Source organism: Pongo abelii, chromosome 6 (genome assembly GCF_028885655.2).
Source record: "Pongo abelii isolate AG06213 chromosome 6, NHGRI_mPonAbe1-v2.0_pri, whole genome shotgun sequence".
Classification (NCBI taxonomy): domain Eukaryota; kingdom Metazoa; phylum Chordata; class Mammalia; order Primates; family Hominidae; genus Pongo; species Pongo abelii.
The window spans coordinates 22,700,415-22,717,125 of record NC_071991.2 but is presented as its reverse complement, the minus strand read 5'-3'; the positions used below and the strand labels follow the sequence as shown (position 1 = coordinate 22,717,125).

The 16,711-nt window shown below is 49.6% G+C and overlaps 1 long non-coding RNA gene across 4 annotated transcripts; it reads left to right on the top strand.

The window, feature by feature from the left end:
- Positions 1 to 1,067: 1,067 nt before the first annotated feature.
- On the top strand, positions 1,068 to 15,519 carry LOC100435883 (uncharacterized). 4 transcript variants are annotated; one of them, XR_010140685.1, is made up of 3 exons: positions 1,068 to 1,303; positions 5,107 to 5,232; positions 7,775 to 15,519. It is a non-coding gene; the product is annotated as an uncharacterized LOC100435883 (long non-coding RNA). The 4 variants fall into 4 exon arrangements; XR_010140686.1 differs by having other exon boundaries at positions 1,075 to 1,214; XR_008527455.1 differs by lacking the exon at positions 1,068 to 1,303 and adding an exon at positions 1,687 to 1,915.
- The last annotated feature ends 1,192 nt before the right edge of the window (positions 15,520 to 16,711 follow it).

Genomic DNA, 16,711 nt, shown 5'->3' with positions numbered 1-16,711 from the left:
TAGCGTGTAGTCATGGGATACTTCGAGTTAATCTGGAAAACTAAATGTTAAAATGGATTCAGGCTGGGCACGGTGGCTCACGCCTGTAATCCCAGCACTTTGAGAGGCCGAGACGGGCGGATCACTTGAGGTCAGGAGTTAGAGACCAGACTGGCCAACATGGCGAAACCCCATCTGTACTAAAAATACAAAAATTAGCCAGGCGTGGCTGCGGGTGTCTGTAATTTCAGCTACTGGGGAAGCTGAGGCAGAACAATTGCTTGAACCCGGGCCGAGGCGGAGGTTGCAGTGAGCACAGATCAAGTCACTGCACTCCAGCCTGGGCTACAGAGTGAGACTCCGTCTCAAAAAAAGAAAAAAGAAAAATGGATTCAAAGAATTATCACTGTTAAGTTCCACCAGCAAATTATTAAACGTGGTTCGAAAGGGATATTTAAAAAGGGAAATTAAAAGTGTTTCCAAGAAGGCCCTATTCACAGCAGAAACGCAGACGCTGTTCATGACCTCACCACACAAACTTCCCTCACGTGTTGGAAGGGACCAAGGGGCTCTCTGGCCCTGCACCTGCATTAATTACGGCCGGGAGGTCCACACTAGGACCCTAAGGCCTGAACCAGCCTGGGTCGGAGGCAGAGAAGCCGTGGATGTGGCTCCCAAAGTGGCTTAGCTTAGGGGCTCCCTTCCCTGTGGCTGTTTCCTGACTGGATGCAGCAGGGTCAGACCTTTTGCTGTGACATTTTCTACTCTTTATTAGAGTGGCAGGAGCGTCCCTGTGTGAGGCCTGACCCAGGTGTGGGCCTTGCAGCCAGCCCGGGGTCCAAGGGGCGCTCCCAGGGTGCAGAGGAGGATTTGTGACAGCCTAGAGGAGAAAGGAAATGGTGGCTTTGAAAAGGCATGTGCCAGGTTATCAGGGACAGCATATATCCATTTCTGGCAGTGAACTGATGGTTTCAGACACTCAAGAGTGAACTTCCCGCATAGAATGCCAGGAAGTCGAACTGTCAGACACGGGGCCATTAGCCCGTCCTACGCAGGGACTACACTGCGCATGTCCGAAGGGACGTGTCAGGGGTGGGGCGAGGAGGAGGGGCGGTGCCGAGGGGAGAGGCAGCCCACAAGGAAAGAGCTGGGCGAGGAGAAGGGGCGGTGGCGAGGGAAGGGGCGGGGCGAGTACCGCTCCAGGAAGAACAGCGTTACTACGGCAACCATGACAGGTTTGTGAGCCGCTCGCGGTCCCCTGCTGCTCCGTGAGAAATCAAACTTCTGGCAATGACGAAGCATGAAGCCAGCATCTCAGGGAGAGGTAGTGACATAATTACACGATAAGACCAGCAGCCCTGGTCCCGCTGTCGCCTGGCAGCCAAGAGAGGTTTGGGAACAGCCAGGCTCCCCTTGGCATGGCAGAACTGCTCTGGACTCGGGGAGGTGTGGATTGGAGGGCGGGAGCAACACCTGGCATACTGGGACTTGTCATCTTTGATTAGCTTCCAGTTTTTTGATTGCAGGACGACCGGATTACAATCCCAGCCAGCATGAACAGGGGGCGGTGTGCAGTCCTTAAGGGGGAAGCCAGGCTGTTCCGGCCTCGCTGTGCAAGCTGGGAGCTGTAGTCTCTTCACCGCTCCCGCCCGTTGTTTTCAGCGTTTCGGGACTACAATCCCAGCATGCCCCGGGCTCGGGGGCGGGGCGCAGTTCTCGTGGGAGGAGCGGGGCGGCGAGCGCCTGGCCAGGCAGTCTGGAAACGGTGGTTCTTAACGGTTCCCAGCCAGTTGGTGGCAAGGCGGCTGGACTAGAATCCCAGCAGGCGACATGGGAGGAGGCGGGCAGCCCAAGATGGTTGGGCAGGGCAGTGTGGACCTCACCGCTTCCACAGCGATGCTGGCTACTGATCGCGGGCACCTGCTTGCTATGGGATGTGAGTCCGGAGAGGAACAGGAGGGGCAGGTCCAGGTTGGGCAATGAGGAGGTCGTGACGCCGCGAAGTGCACCTCGCCCTTGTCCGGCTCGGACGGATGTGGTCCTCACCCCACTTCCCGCTGCTCAGCTGGGTTCCCTCTCCCACCTGCACCCGGGGTCTTTCCTGGACATCGCGCCTCCTCCAGATCAGGGAGCCACCTGCTTTCCTAAGCTGCTGTCAGAACTGGCCTGAGGTACAAGCGCTGTCCATTGTGCCGCTGCCCTCTTTTCTTTCCAGCCAGAGCGCAGTGCAGCCGCTATGGGGAGAAATCCGCCGCCTGGCCCGCCAGTGCACAAGTTCAGAGCTTTGCAGGGGTTGACATGGACTGTGACTTAGTGAAAATGTCACCCACACCAGCGCATTTTTTGCGGATGTGAATGTTGAGGCGGCAGAGAGGGTCATTATTGGTTTATCCAGGAGATGCTAAGAGCAGAGGAGAAAATCTCACATCCCAGGCGTGTGTCTCTGGTGTGCCATTTTTCACCAACCCATTTGGTGGAAAGTTCCCCAAATAGCTACCTAAAGATGAAGATGATTTAGGCATTTTACACGTGACATCATTGGCCTCATCGCAACTGAGGCCTGACTGCCCAGTGTCTCAAAGGCACAGATGGCAACCTGATCCTCAGGAACAGGTGGTGCTCCAGCTTTGTGGGAGCGACTTTCAAGGTGTGGAGCACTTGGGGAGTCTTTGAAACTCCTCAGGCTTCACATATTTACAAAGGAAACTTCTGGGAGCATTTCTAGTTTTGTGTAGCTTCCTAATAGTTGATGTCCCTTAATTCCATATGTCCTCAGGGACAGTTCGTTTGATTCTGGAATGGCGCCAGCTTTTACGCTTTTGTGTTTAATCTGTAAAAACCAAGGTGTTAATCTACATGAAAATAAGACCTTGTTCATATCACACATTCCAACAGGCTTCATTTGTGATTCCTAAATGTGGCTTACTATAAAAAAAAAAAAAAAACCCTGGTCATGCATATTAGACACTGTTATTGTACTTTATAAAGAATTTTTTCCTTCAGAATCAATTACACTTAGGCTCATCAGCACCTGTGTAAATAAAGGAACAAGAACCATGTGGCATCTATGGATGTGGTGAGATGAAGTATAGGGAGAGCACAGCACAGCAGCTCTTCCCTTGTTTTCAGTAGAGTCTGTGGGGTCAAATACCTGCGTTCCTCCCCCATCCCTCAATATTCTCATTCTACTCCTGACTGTTCCCTCTTTAGGTGGGAGTTTCTAAATACACTTGTCTGCAAGTGTTGGTGGGGATGTTGTAATGTGAAGGCATCCATCATCCGTCACCTTAAAGATGAATGGAGAGGGTTTTGTGATCTGTGTTCAAGAGGCACTGCTGTTGGGTGTGTGTCTGCAAAAACACGTGATCTCAGCTTTCCCCAGCAGCTGCCTCACAAGATTGGTCCTGATGCAACCACAGCTGCTGTTCACAGAGCCAGGAGCTCCTTGCAGTTGGGTGTATTCTGCTGAGATTTGTGGCTCCGACCCTCCTCTGCTCACCCCATTCCTGGTAGTATCTGCTCAGCTGCCTGGTTTGTTCCAGTGTTTCCTCGGAGACTGTTGTGTGACTGCATTTCAGAGGGTCTTTAGGGATTCCACCCTCACTACACCAGTTACTCTACACTGGCCATGAACGTAGCTTCTTGGGGCCCCATGTGTGTCCTCTTCAGTGGAGCTGTGAAGAGTTCTAGTTAGGGATAGATCTCATTCTCACGCACCTCAGGCTGCTTCAAAAGCTGATCATCTCATCCTTGAACACATGGACATTTTTCCTTTTGTGTATTTTGAAGTCCGATGCTGTTTTTTCCTTTTCTTTTCTTTTAAATAATGTGAAGCGTTGCAGTAACAGCCACTTTTAAATATCTTTGTGAATTTAACTCTGGCAACAATTTGATGAAGTTGACATGCGGTTCCCATTTTATAGGTGAGGAAACTGACACTAGGAGAGGTAGAGTAGCTTCATTTACTTCATACAAGCTTTTGATGAATTTCAAGTCTCAACCTAGATGTCTTCCTCTAAGGTATGACTGTGGCATATTCTTTGTGTTTCTCTGCCAGCGTCCCGAAGGGGTCCACATCCCATTTGGACTCCATTTTCTTCTTAATGACAGGAAACTTGCAGAAACTGGCCTTCAGTTTTGGGGAGCACTTGCTGGCACTTGGCCTTCCCTGTCCTCCGCCTTCCCTTGGCAGGGCTTAGGTGATTTGTGGGAGCTGGAGCAGTGACCAGCACTCACCTAGAATGCTTGTTGTTATGTAAAGATAACACTCACTCACTTTTTGAGGTGCGGTTTTTTTTGTTCTAATTATTCCTCTGGGATTTCTCTTCCAGGTTTGTGCTTGCACGAACCTGTAATTCAAATACTAATGAAAACAAAACTATTGCCCTCCTACCAAATGGTAACAATGCGTGTATTTTTTTCTTTTTCTAATTATAAAAGAAATGCATGCTGTTTTAATAATGGCAGATCATAGAGATCTTTATGTAACAAAATTCTCCCATGTCTTCCTCTTCATTCCAAACTCACTCCCTTCTTAGAAGGAATTATTATAGCTTGGTGTTGATTCTTCTGGATGTTTTATATAAATTTATAAGTACACATAAAGTTGTCCAGGTGCGGTGGCTCATGTCTGTAATCCCAACACTTTGGGAGGCCAAGCAGGGAGGATCCCTTGAGCTCAGGAGGTTGAGGCTCCAGTGAGCTGTGATCATGCCATTGCACTACCGTCTGGGCAACAGAGTGAGACCCTGCCCCCCCACCAAAAAAAAAAGAAGATAAATACATGTACAGTTTTTGAACACAAATTGTATCATACTATATTGTTTTTTTATTTTGCTATTTCACAAGCAATATATCATTTACGTTATTCCATATCAATGCATGAGATTCTAACTCCCTATTTTTAATGTCTTAAATGTATTCCAATGGGCATACAAGATTTGTTTCACTGTTTATTCTTTGATAGAAACTTAGATTATTTCTAATTCCACTGTAATTAAAAAATGCAGTGATAAGATTCTTGTATATAATTTACTACACTGACAACTAACTGTTCAGTTTATCTTGCCTTCTTTTAGTCAGAGAATGTGTCACGAGTTTAATATTATTTTATGATTTGATTCATAGGGAAATTAATGTTATGACTGGATAAGACAATTGTGAAGAAACTGCACTTCGAGACTGTCTATCTCCATATTCTGATGGAAAAGCGTGGACTTTAGAAGCATTGCTCACTCCTTCAGTTTCTAACAAGTCAGTATTCTCATAGCAATTTAAATTTAAATGTTTGAATTGTTTCTCCTTCCCTCGTTCACCTGAAACTTCTGACTCCAGGGTTTTTCCGTTGGGCTTTAGAGAGGATAACTCCCATATTGCTGTTGTATCTATTTCTCTTCAGCATCTGGCTGCATGTGCTACAGATCATAGAATTAGACCAGGTCCTGTATAGATTTTGGGACCAAAAATTCAAAGTAATCAACTCAAGACAGGAATCTACCACTTTGATTCTTAACAAAAGATTTCTTTTGATTTCCCCAAATCTTTATGATTCCTAGAAGAAATTCACCCATGGGTGAAGCATGTGGTTCTGTTGAATAATGTTTTGTTGAGAATTTCCACATCAAGTTTCATGAGGCATACTGTTTTGCAGGTTTTTTTTTTTTTTTTTGGTACTGCCTTTCTCTGATTCTATTGGAGAGTAATAGTAGCCTCCTAAAATATATTGGGAAATGTTCCCTCTTCTGCTACTTTTAGATAATATTATACTCATAATGACAAGTTTTCTTGTGAAAATGCTCTGAAAAAAAAATGTAGGGTGGGCCGGGCATGGTGGCTCATACCAGCACTTTGGGAGGCCAAGGCAGGTGGATCCCCAGGTCAGGAGTTCGAGACCACCTGACCGACATGGTGAAACCCCGTCTCTACTAAAAATACAAAAATTAGCCAGGCATGGTGGCGTGTGCCTGTAATCCCAGCTACTCAGGAGGCTGAGGCAGGAGAATCACTTGAAACCAGGAGGCGGAGGTTGCAGTGAGCCAAGATCGTGCCACTGCACTATAGCCTAGGTGACAGAGCAAGACTCTGTCTCAAAAAAAAAAAAAAAAAAGTGTAGGGTGCCTTTTCTCTTTTGTACTGGGTAATATTATTTATCTTGATTGGTACTTACCCATATACCTGCCAATGGTTTAATGAGCCCCCATCTTCTACTCACCAATCTTACCCCTACTTCAGCCACTCCTCCCTACTTTCTGGTACTCAGCCCTGTGTTTTTCTCTCCTCACATTCTCAACCCTATCTCTTTAACGTGGGGACTTCCATGCGTTGCCTATATCCACCCACCCTGCACTGCCAGGAGGCTCTGCAGGCTCTAAGCTGGGGCAGCAATGTGGTCCCCTTAGTTTCAGCCTCCAGACCACTGTCCTGTGCTCCTTGCAGATGCTTCTAGAGTGTCTGGAAACATCTGGTTCATGTAGTTGGTCTGGCTTCCTATGTGTTTGATTCCAGAGGGAGTCTGTTTCTTGCTCTTCCACCATACAGAGAAGGCAAAGCTCTGAATTGATTTTGAAATCAATTCTTGATTATTTCTTTTGGACTGAAATACATTGTCTATTACTTTATGATGACATAAATATTGTAGCTCAGTTTGTGGCAGTTAGAGTTTCCTTTTTATTTATTGTTTTACAGGCCATGCCACCATGCCCAGCTAATGTTTTATTGTTGGGCAGAGACATGGTCTCACTCTGTGGCCCAGGCTAGTTCCAATTCCTAGGTTTGCACAATTCTCTCACCTTGGCCTCCCAACGTGCTGGGCTTACAGGCATGAGCCACTGTGCTTGGCCAATAGTTAAATTTTAGATTATTATGTAGAATACTGTGATATGCCATATTTAACTTATTCAGAGACAAGGCTTTAATAAAAAATTACTTTATGTTAGAATATTTTTCTTTAATTTTTTCAAATTAGTTTTCGTTTTTTTCCCTAATCTTTTTGTTCTAGCCTCAGTCACGTTTACCCTGAGTTTCCATGTTTCCATCCTGGGCAGCAGAGGCAACTCCATGGATGATGGGCCTGTGGCTCTGTGTACTTGGAGCTCTTACCCAGTAAGACTTTGTGACCGGAAGGCCTCTTTTCAGGACAGATCACCTGCATGTAAAACAAAGAGCCCTTCCAGGCCAGGAGTACTTAGCCAAAATCTTTTTGCTTTTGCATTTTATTTTTGTTTGTTAGGGTTTTTTTTTTTTTTTTCCTTTGAGACAGGGTCTCTGTTGCCCAGGCCGGAGTACAGTGGGGCGATCTTAGCTCACTGCAACCTGTGCCTCCCAGGTTCAAATGACTCTCTTGCCTCAGCCTCTCAAGTAGCTGGGTTTACAGGCTCACACCATGGTGTCCTGCTAAGTTTTGTATTTTTAGTAGAGACAGGGTTTCACCATGTTGGCCAGGCTGGTCTCAAACTCCTGACCTCAGGTGATCCACCTGCCTCGGCCTCCCAAAGTGCTGGGATTAACGGTGTGAGCCACCGCAGCCAGTGAGTTTTTGAGTCATTATCCATCATTGGACACAATAAACATCCAGACACACAGATGTTCCCCAACGTGTCTATGAGTTTAGAGATTGGACATTTCTTTTTCCAGTGATCCTGCTTCTTGACCTTCTCATTTAAGGTTTTGTCATCTCCCAGCAGCAGACACAAGGTTTCCTTCAGCCCTGTCAGCATAGAGGGGAGGGTCTTTGAAAAGCACCAAGTATACACTGTGAGTATTTCAAGATTCATCCACATTTCTCTGTCTCTTCCAGGCCAGTTCTTGGAGATACTAGGAAGCCAAGAGCTTCCTCCAAGAATGGAGATTCCTTGGAAGTGAGGTTCACCTTGAGTCAAGAAAGACAAATCACATACAGTCAAAGGCAATTGCCCAGGGTCTCAAGAACAGAGCCAGAAAGAAGAGCTGGGGCCAACGGGATTGTGGGGGTCCTCTCTCCCACCTGAAAAGCTTCTGCTGCCTGCCGATCCTCTCGAGAGGAGACGTCTCTGGGCTCTAGCACCTAAAACAGACAAACCTGGGAGGATGCTTCTCTCTTCTGTGTCACACGTGTCCTGGAGAAAACCCATGTATCTGAATGACCAAAGAAAACTATGAGAAAAAGTGCAAAATCTGTGCCAGGCCATTCAGTGTCTGGCTGGGGCTCTGGGGTGCACATGCATTCCAAGAAGACTGAAGGGTGCCAAGCCTGCAGGAACTGTCCATCAGACCTGCCTCTCACACCTGGAGTAGGACTGCCCATCCAGCTTCATGATGCAGAACTGTCTTTAAAAGGCGACTGCAGATATGGAGAGAGGGAATTCTAGCCCTGATAGAACACAACCAGCTGTCCTGCTGGGGAAAGCTGCATCCACCAGTGACATGCCGCTCAAACTGGCCCAGGACACACTCTTACTACCTAAGGAATAAGCCCCACATTTGCTCTTTGTGGGTAAAAGGAGAGGGTGAGAGAGGAGGGGAGTGTCCGCACAGACATGAGAAGCCTGCAGATCCAGATGATTCCTTGCTGATCAGAATAAGAAAGATCGACTTGTGAAAACCATGACCCCGTAGCAGATGAGCTTCTAAAGCAGGCTTCAACCATGTGTCATCTGGACCCACTGGTGGAGAAGTCTGCCCCGACTCTGTTGATGGTCTGGGGGATACCATTACTGAGACAGATTTAAGAAATAATCTCTACCAGTTGGCGAGATCTGGATGGTCACTTCTGCGAGACAGCAGTGTGCTCTTATCAGCTTTCCACAGGGCAGGCTGTGGAAATGGTGCTGAGAAGTCCTTTTGTAAATTGATTGTCCATGGCTGCAGACTTACCATCAAATGGAAGAAGATTCCAAGCTCTCAAAGAAAAGGAAAAAGAGAAGGATGGAACCACAGACTCTGGGATCCTGCCAGAGCCTATTTCAGTGCTGCCAGGAGCTCCTCCTCCCCCTGCAGCTCTGGTCCCCGCCTTGGAGCCTCCTTCCAAGGAGTGAGACTACCTTTCTGACTTTTTCTGACCATAGACACCTTTTCTGACTTTTTCTGTCCTTGGCACCTGCTGAGGACAGCAGACCCAGGGACCCGGGCTCCTGGGCCCATTCTTGCCCAGCTTCTTCTTGATCATGTGACTTGAAGGCATTCTTGTGCAGTGGAAGCAGGGCCCCAGGACCATCTGATAGATTGATAGTCTCTGGACTCTGCCCCACTGATGGTCAGATGGTGGCCACTCAGGGTGTGAGAGCCCAGCCATAGCTGTTTCCTTGAGTTGAAGAGGTTGGAGGCTGGTCCACCTGCTCCTATCCCACCCTGGGCGATGTGGATGGTTGCTCTTTGAGCCTGGTAACGTCACTGCCTTGGCCTTGCCAGGCATGCCCTGCCTTGGGGGGGCCCTGCGTACCCACACACTACTTTAAGGGGCTTGCTCTTCCTTGGGCCAAATTCTAGTTTTGGCCAGTGCCCCAGGAAGTTCAGTCCCCTGTTTTGTTATCTTGGCTATTTCTGGGGCACCCGTGGTTCTCCTGGGTCCATTTTCTCCTTGGGCTTGGGCTGGGCTGGGCATCTGTAGGTCTGGGATGTTTGCCCTTTGAGGGAGGCTCTGTCACACAAGTGGGCAGGCATGGGGACATGTGACAGGCTGCTGGCTGGCTAGGGCTCTGCAGATGCCACAATCCCCCTCCCCTCCAGCAGCCTCTGAGTCCAGCTTCCCCACTGACACTGATTTCACCCAGCTCAGGAGCTGAAGGCTGTGCTGCTCAGTGGCCCCTGAGAAAGGTCAGGTCCAGGTGCCACCATGCAAGGGGAGTGTCTATGGCCCTACTATTGGGTTTTCAGTGGGCTGAGCAAGGCCTGGTTGTGGGGGCCCTGATGGGGTTCAGGGCCAGGGCCTGTCCTATGGTCCTGGGGGTGTCCAGGGAAGATGAAAGAACAGGGGTTCAGCATCCCTGCTCAAAGCTGCACTGTGGACACCATGAACCCCAGATGTCCAGGTCCATGGGGAGATTGGGAGAGAATTTCAACACAGAACTCACCAAAAATCCCATGGTCTCTCCTGAGATAGGAACAGACTTGCCACATCTTGAGCCACTGGGCCCCCAGAGAGTGACCTGCTGTCCTGGGCTCTACGGAATTCTCATGCTGCTGGGCCTTGGCCTCAGGTCAGCTTCTGGGCTTCTGGAGCTGGGCTGGTGGGCCAGGGAGGGCCAGCCCATCCCCCTTGGGAAGGGTCTCCATGCTGAGGGATGCCACAGAGGCCTGGGTGCCAGAGACACTCGCTCCAGGACCAGGGCCTTCCTAGGGATCTTTGTATGTTTAGCTGAATGGAAAGCAAACTTGGTCCACTTCTCCCCCAAGCCCACCTGACCCTTGTACAGCTGGGCCCCAGGTATCTGGGTCCTTGGAGTCTTGGGGTCTCTAGTAACCCACCTGGTCTGACACTGAGGAAACATCTACAGGCTGCTGATCCCACAGTGAGGGGTGTGTGCTGCCTGGGGTATGGGCGCTCGTAAGTGAGGGGACCTACTGATTTCACAGTGAGGGGTGTGTGCCGCCTGGGGTATGGGTGCTCGTGAGTGAGGGGCCCTACTGATTTCACAGTGAGGGGTATGTGCCGCCTGGGGTGTGGGTGCTCATGAGTGAGGGGCCCTACTGATTTCACAGTGAGGGGTGTATGCCGCCTGGGGTATGGGAACAGGGGGTGGGGACCCCTGTTGCTCTCTGGCCCTGTTGGTGCTCGCAGCTATGTGTGTGGGCTGGCACAGATGGGACCAAACCCTCCAGGGCCCTCCAGGGTTCTTCTAGGGCAGGAGGGTAAGGGTGTGGTGGGGGGCTTAGAGGGATCTTGCCCTCATCCCCTGCCCTGTTACTCAGGTGAGTCCAACACCTGACCTGGGGCCCAGCTGGCCTGTTTTTAGAAGCTTCTTAGAGAAGGAAGAGGAGGAGGAGGAAGGCCTGGGGAGCAGGGATGGAGGGTCCTGGGCACTCCCCACTATTTACTGTCTTAGATGGTGACTCAGGAAGGGACCTGGTGCTGGAGACCACCTGGGGGGCAGGTCACAGTGCATCCTTCTGAGCTCAGCCATGGAGGCCTAAAAGTGCCTGAGAAACACATCATCCAGAGCCCAGGTCTGGGACACTGTGTCTTGGGAGAGCTCCCACAGGACAAACAGGAGAGCTTCAGGAGAGGGTCTAGGTTTGGGGCTGGGCGTCAGGCCAGGAGGGTTCTCCTGGGAGGGGTCTGTGCCTTCACCCTGTTTCTGCCCTGTGCACCTTGCACTGGGCAGTGCTGGGTCCTTTCTGGACACCCCTAGGGTCCAGCTCTGCACAGGAGGCAACAGATACAGGAAGGCCCAGGCAGGGAAGTGCTCGCCACACTCCTGCCTTTCATCTTAGTTGTGTCAGGGGTGGGTTCAGTTTCCAGGAGGACTCATGGTGCCCTGTGCAGCCCACCAGAGCTGGATTGGTTTGGCCCTCCCTCTGGGCTAAAGCAGAGGGTTCTGTGGGCAGTGTGGGCACTGCCCTCGGGCCAGGTTTGATGTACTTGTGTGCTCCCCCAGCGCCCTCAGGCACATGGGGACAGGGTTCTGTGCACTTCCAATGCCACATGTGCCCTGGCTGTGAGCATGTGCTTGCCCTGCAGAAGGCAGATGTACCAGAGCCTCAGGATGAGCTTGTGATGAGCTTGAAGTAGGGGTTTGTGGGGACAGCAGGCATGGGAGGACCTGGTCCTTCAAGGTAGAGGGCTGGTGGCCTGAGCAGGGCCTACTGGGGCCTCAATCTGTGGTGCTGGGGGTCCCCTATGTATGGGGTGAGACCTCCCACAAAAGGCTGGATCAGATAAGGTCTTGCAGCTTCTTATAGGGGTAGTCTCATCTCCATCAAATGTGGCCCCTGAAAGAAGGGGCTCCCCAAGTACTCTCCCAAGATGAGTCCTGGCCCAGTCTGCCCAGGATGCTGGCCCTGAGTCCCAGCCCCAGCCGTGTGATGCCCCCTCTCAGGCAGGGCATGGTTTGTATGCCCTGCAGGGACCTGCCTCTGCCTCCTGTGCAGAGGAAGGGAGCTGGGTCCTTCTGGAGGAGCCAGACCCCTCAGCTGGGGAAGCCAGGCCCTGTAGGGCAGCAGGGTCCCTGACCTGGGGTCTCCTGTGCACACTTATCCCATCAATCAATAACCGTAGAAGCCATTTTAAGGTGGCAATCTGGGTACACAACATTTGCTTGTCTTCACGGAAGGAGCAGAGGTGTTCGGAGTCCCCTGGACTGCCCTGAAAACCTCACTATTCCAGGCCCCTCTGCAGACCCTTCCCAAGGCCAGAACTCCAGGCAGTAGGCTGGGCTGTCACCCTCTTCTCTGAGACCCTACCCCTGTCCTGAGACCTCCCCATTGCCCCTCAGATGCCCCATCCCTCCGGATTGCCCACCTCCCCTGGGACCCTCCATGCCCCACATGCCTTACTTGATGCGGCAGCACTCTCTCAACATGGCGTGGCTTCTGAAGGTGTGGCTCACTTCTAGGTCATTCTGGTGCACATTCACTGAGGACATCTTGGCCTGCTTCATTTTCTATAGAGCAGGGCCAAGCCTCAGAACAGATACAAGACTCACTGTCAAAATTGCTGTCATGAAATAGCGGTTCTTGAAGGAAAGGAGGCTTTTTCTGCAGAAACTTTATTTCCAAAGCCAGGGAAAGTCAGCAGTGTGCAGCTCACCTGTGTTGCCCATGCCACTGTCTGCCCAGGATTTGTGACTGGCCCCTTCCGCCCCCTTGGGGTTGACTTTCCCTCCACCTGGGTAACTGGGCTTCTGACACGGTCCAGCCTATGCATCCTGCTCTGGCTGGGACTGGAAGGACCAGACCTGTGTTTCCCTGGGTTCTTGGCCTTCGCCTTCTCGACATTCAGTAGGGGTGACCATGCTGGGCCCCAGACCTCTGTGAGGTTTCCTTTGTAGATCCAATGAGACATCTGTGGACAGAAGAATGCTCTGGTGAGACAGGCCTCAGGGTGACCCCACGGGGGATCCGAACCTAAGGATTCTGGAAGCTTCCGGCCTTTGGCTCCACAGTTCCTCAGGAGAGGTTCAGTCTGCCTAGGACTGGGCCTCCCTTCCCATGAATAAAGAGTGAGCAAGAGCTCAGGTTGTGAACTCTGATCAGGATTTATTCCTTCCTTTGGGGTGACCAGAAGGTATTCCTGTTCCTGGCTTAGAAGTGGCCCAGGCCCTGGCATCAGATTCCTCCCAGCAAGGTGATCCTTGCAGGGATTGGCAGGAGGGCTGGGGACCAGGCCTGTTGTCCTTTTGGTGAGGAAAGTGTACCCTTCTCTGTCTGAGAGGCAGGCAGCACCAGGCAGCAACAATGGGCATCTGTCCTAAACCCTAAAGAGTGATCACGGGGGACACTCACTCACCACTGTGCCTTCTCACTGTTCCTAGATTTATTCCAGTTGTTAAGCATTCATAACCATTTATCTGTGCATCTGATGCCCTGATGTTTTTGCTGTAGATAAGAAGTGATGGAGTGAGCTGAGCTGCCAGGCTTCCTGGAGTGATTCTTGGATGCTGGGTCATGTGCTTAGGGGCCCCAATGTGAACTGGAAGGAGCCAGAATAGGAGAGAACCCAGCCCCTGATGAGTGGACACTGGCGGTCTGGCCTCATGACCACAGGATACACTGTTCCCAGGGCACAGACACCCTGGGCTTTGGTTGGATCTTGGCCTCCAGGTAGGGCCCTGGTGGGCAGCAGGCCGCGATTCCTGAGACACTACTGTGATTCTCGGTGGTGGCTGTGGTAAAACTCCTGCAGGGCTGGAGTTTAGTGTGAGATTCAGCAGGAACTGTGGCCTCTCCCAGTGACAATGTGTCACTCCCACTCACCAGCACCCATGCCCACAGGCCACGGACTCTGCCTCGCCAAACCCCCACCAAGTCGCACATCTATGGAGCAGCTCCCACGCAGCAGGGTCAGGTTCTTACCTCCACCTCCAAGGCACAGACAGGGGCAGCTGTGTCTCAGTGTAAGGCCATGAGGAGACTGAGGACCTGGACCAGGCTGGGGGCCATCCCCTTTCCTCAGCAGGCCTCAGGGAAGGACCAGCCCTGTCCTCATCTGACCCAGGTCTCAGCCCAGGAGCCCACATAGGGAAGAAAGAACAGAACAGGGCCTCCATGCTGGCTGACACTCAGGAGGGGCCAGGGCAATGGAGCAGAGGGAGCACAGGGCCAGGCAGAGGCTGCTTAGGATCCATGGGGGCTCAGGCTGCACAATAGGGCTGCCCCTCCTGGGCTGCATGCAGCATCCCCTATGGGAGCTGAGAAAGTCCAGTCCTGAGATGGGACAGGGCTGCCCAGGGGTGTGTGGCTGGGCCCTGACAGCAGTCTCCCAAAATGTGACTATATTGCCAGGCTCAGTTCCAGGAATGCTAAGAAGTGCCCAGTACAGCGAGGATGCACCTGGAGCCCATCCTGTCTAATGGACTCTGACCATCCCGCATCCACCTGCCTCTCCTGCATATCGGCCACCACCCCTTTCCTTTTCCTCATTTCTCCATCGTGTCTGACCCAGAGTCTGTGACCCTCTCTCCAGCCCCAGTGGCCCTTCTTTTCCCTTGTCCTGTCAGAGCCCCTGATCAAGACTCCCCAGATCCATCCACATGCCTGGCTTGTCCACTTACTAATTGTGTTGCTCTGCACTGCCGGGGTGGCACCAGAGGCAATGAGGGTGACTGAGGGCCCCACAGGTGGCCAGCTTTGCCGTTTACCCCATCCCTAGCCTCAGGGGGTTCTCATGGCTGTCAGCCAGTGGCCCTGGCTTGGGGGACCTGGCTGTCCTCCTCCCACTGTTCTGACTCAGCCTCGCCCACCTGTCCTCTGTCCGTGGTGCTGACCAAGCCAGCAGGTAGCAGGTCCCCAGAGGGTGCTGCTGGGCTTTGGGGACCCACCGAGGCTCCTCTGCTGAGGGTTCCCAGGTGAGTCGCTGCCACTGGTTCTACATCATCTGCTGTCCTCTTCAGCATCATCCACCCCACCCCAGGCCGGCTCCATGCAGGTGCATCCCCGAGTCACCAGTCTCAGGGCCCTCTGTTGTAGGATGGAGATTACTGTACCTTCTGTACACATTCATATTTATTGTGTGAAATAAAGTATAGAAGCTAAAGTAAATGAGCTTTGGTTTGCATTTTCCTGATGATCACTGATGTTGAGCACTTGTTAGCCATTTTTATATCTTTTTTAAGAGATAAATATCTATTCAGGTTCTTTGCTTGTTTTTAAATCAGGTTATTAGATTTTGGTGAGTTTTCTCTCTTCTTTTCTATTCAGTTGTGTGGCTTCTTATGTATTTTGATTTTCACCCCTTATGAGATATATTGTTAGCAAATATTTTCTCTGAGGTCATAAGCTGCTTTTTAATTTCATTGATTGATTTCTCCTGTGCAGAAGCTTTAGGGTTAGATATACTCCTACTTGTATTTTTGTTTTTTGTTGCTTGTGTTTTTAATGTCGTATTTAATAAATTATTATCTGAACCAATGTCAAGGAGCATTTGCCCTGTGTTTTCTTCTAGGAATTTTACAGTTTCTGATTAAATACCAATGGGATATCACCTCCCATTTGTTAGGATGGCCGTTATAAAAAGGACAAGAGATAACAAGTGTTGGTGACGGTGTGAAGAGAAGGGAACCTTTGTACACTGCTGGTTAGAATGTAAGTTAGTACAGCCATTATGGAAAACAGTATGAAAGTTCCTGAGAATCTAAAAATAGAACTCCCATATGGCTCAGCAATCCCTCCTATAAATTATATATCAACAGGAAATGAAATCAGCATCTGATAGAGATATCTTCACTCTCCTCTTCTCCGTGCCCCACCACAGCATTGCTCCCAACAGCCAAGCCATGGGATGAAGTTACTCTGCATTGATGGATGAGTGGAGAAAAAAAAATGTGGGGGAGGTGTTTGTGCATGTGTGTGTGTATAATATGTAATAATAGAATATTTTTCAGCTTTTAAAAAGTTGAAGATACTGCCATTTGTGATAACATAAATGAACCTGGAGGATATTAAGCTAAGTGAAATAGCTTAGGGAGAGAGAAAAATACTGCATAATTTCTGTTACATATGAAATCTTTAAAAAGGTTAAACACATGATAGAATGATGACTTGGGAGAGAAGAGACACAAGTCAACGTTTCAGTTATATAAAATAAATGAATCTGGAGGACTAAAGTACAATTTAAAGGTTATAGTTGCTATTTTTATATTATATACTAGTGATTTTTGAACAGGGTAAACTTTAGGTGCTTTGACACCAAAAGGAAACTACATGAGTTCATGTATATGTTAAATTGTTTGACCGCAGTCATCATTGATATGTATATGCATATATATAATTATGGGCTCATTAAATTTAAATGCTATAAATAGGTAACAAAGAATAAAGTTAATTGAAAAACTGCATCATTAGACTTGATTTTGCCTAAATGACAAACTGAAACTACCTCCTAAATATTAATATTTGTACATCACATAAAGTTCATATGTTGGAAATATGTTTAAAGAAAAGGAATTATAAATTTTAATAAACACAGAATGACACAGTAAATGCAAAACAGTGGAAAGAGATGAAAATCTGATTAATCAGAGTGGTTAATGCTTAGATATAATTAATGATGTGTTAGAAGCAATTTCAAGCCACTTACACATAGATTTAATACCAAAGAGTT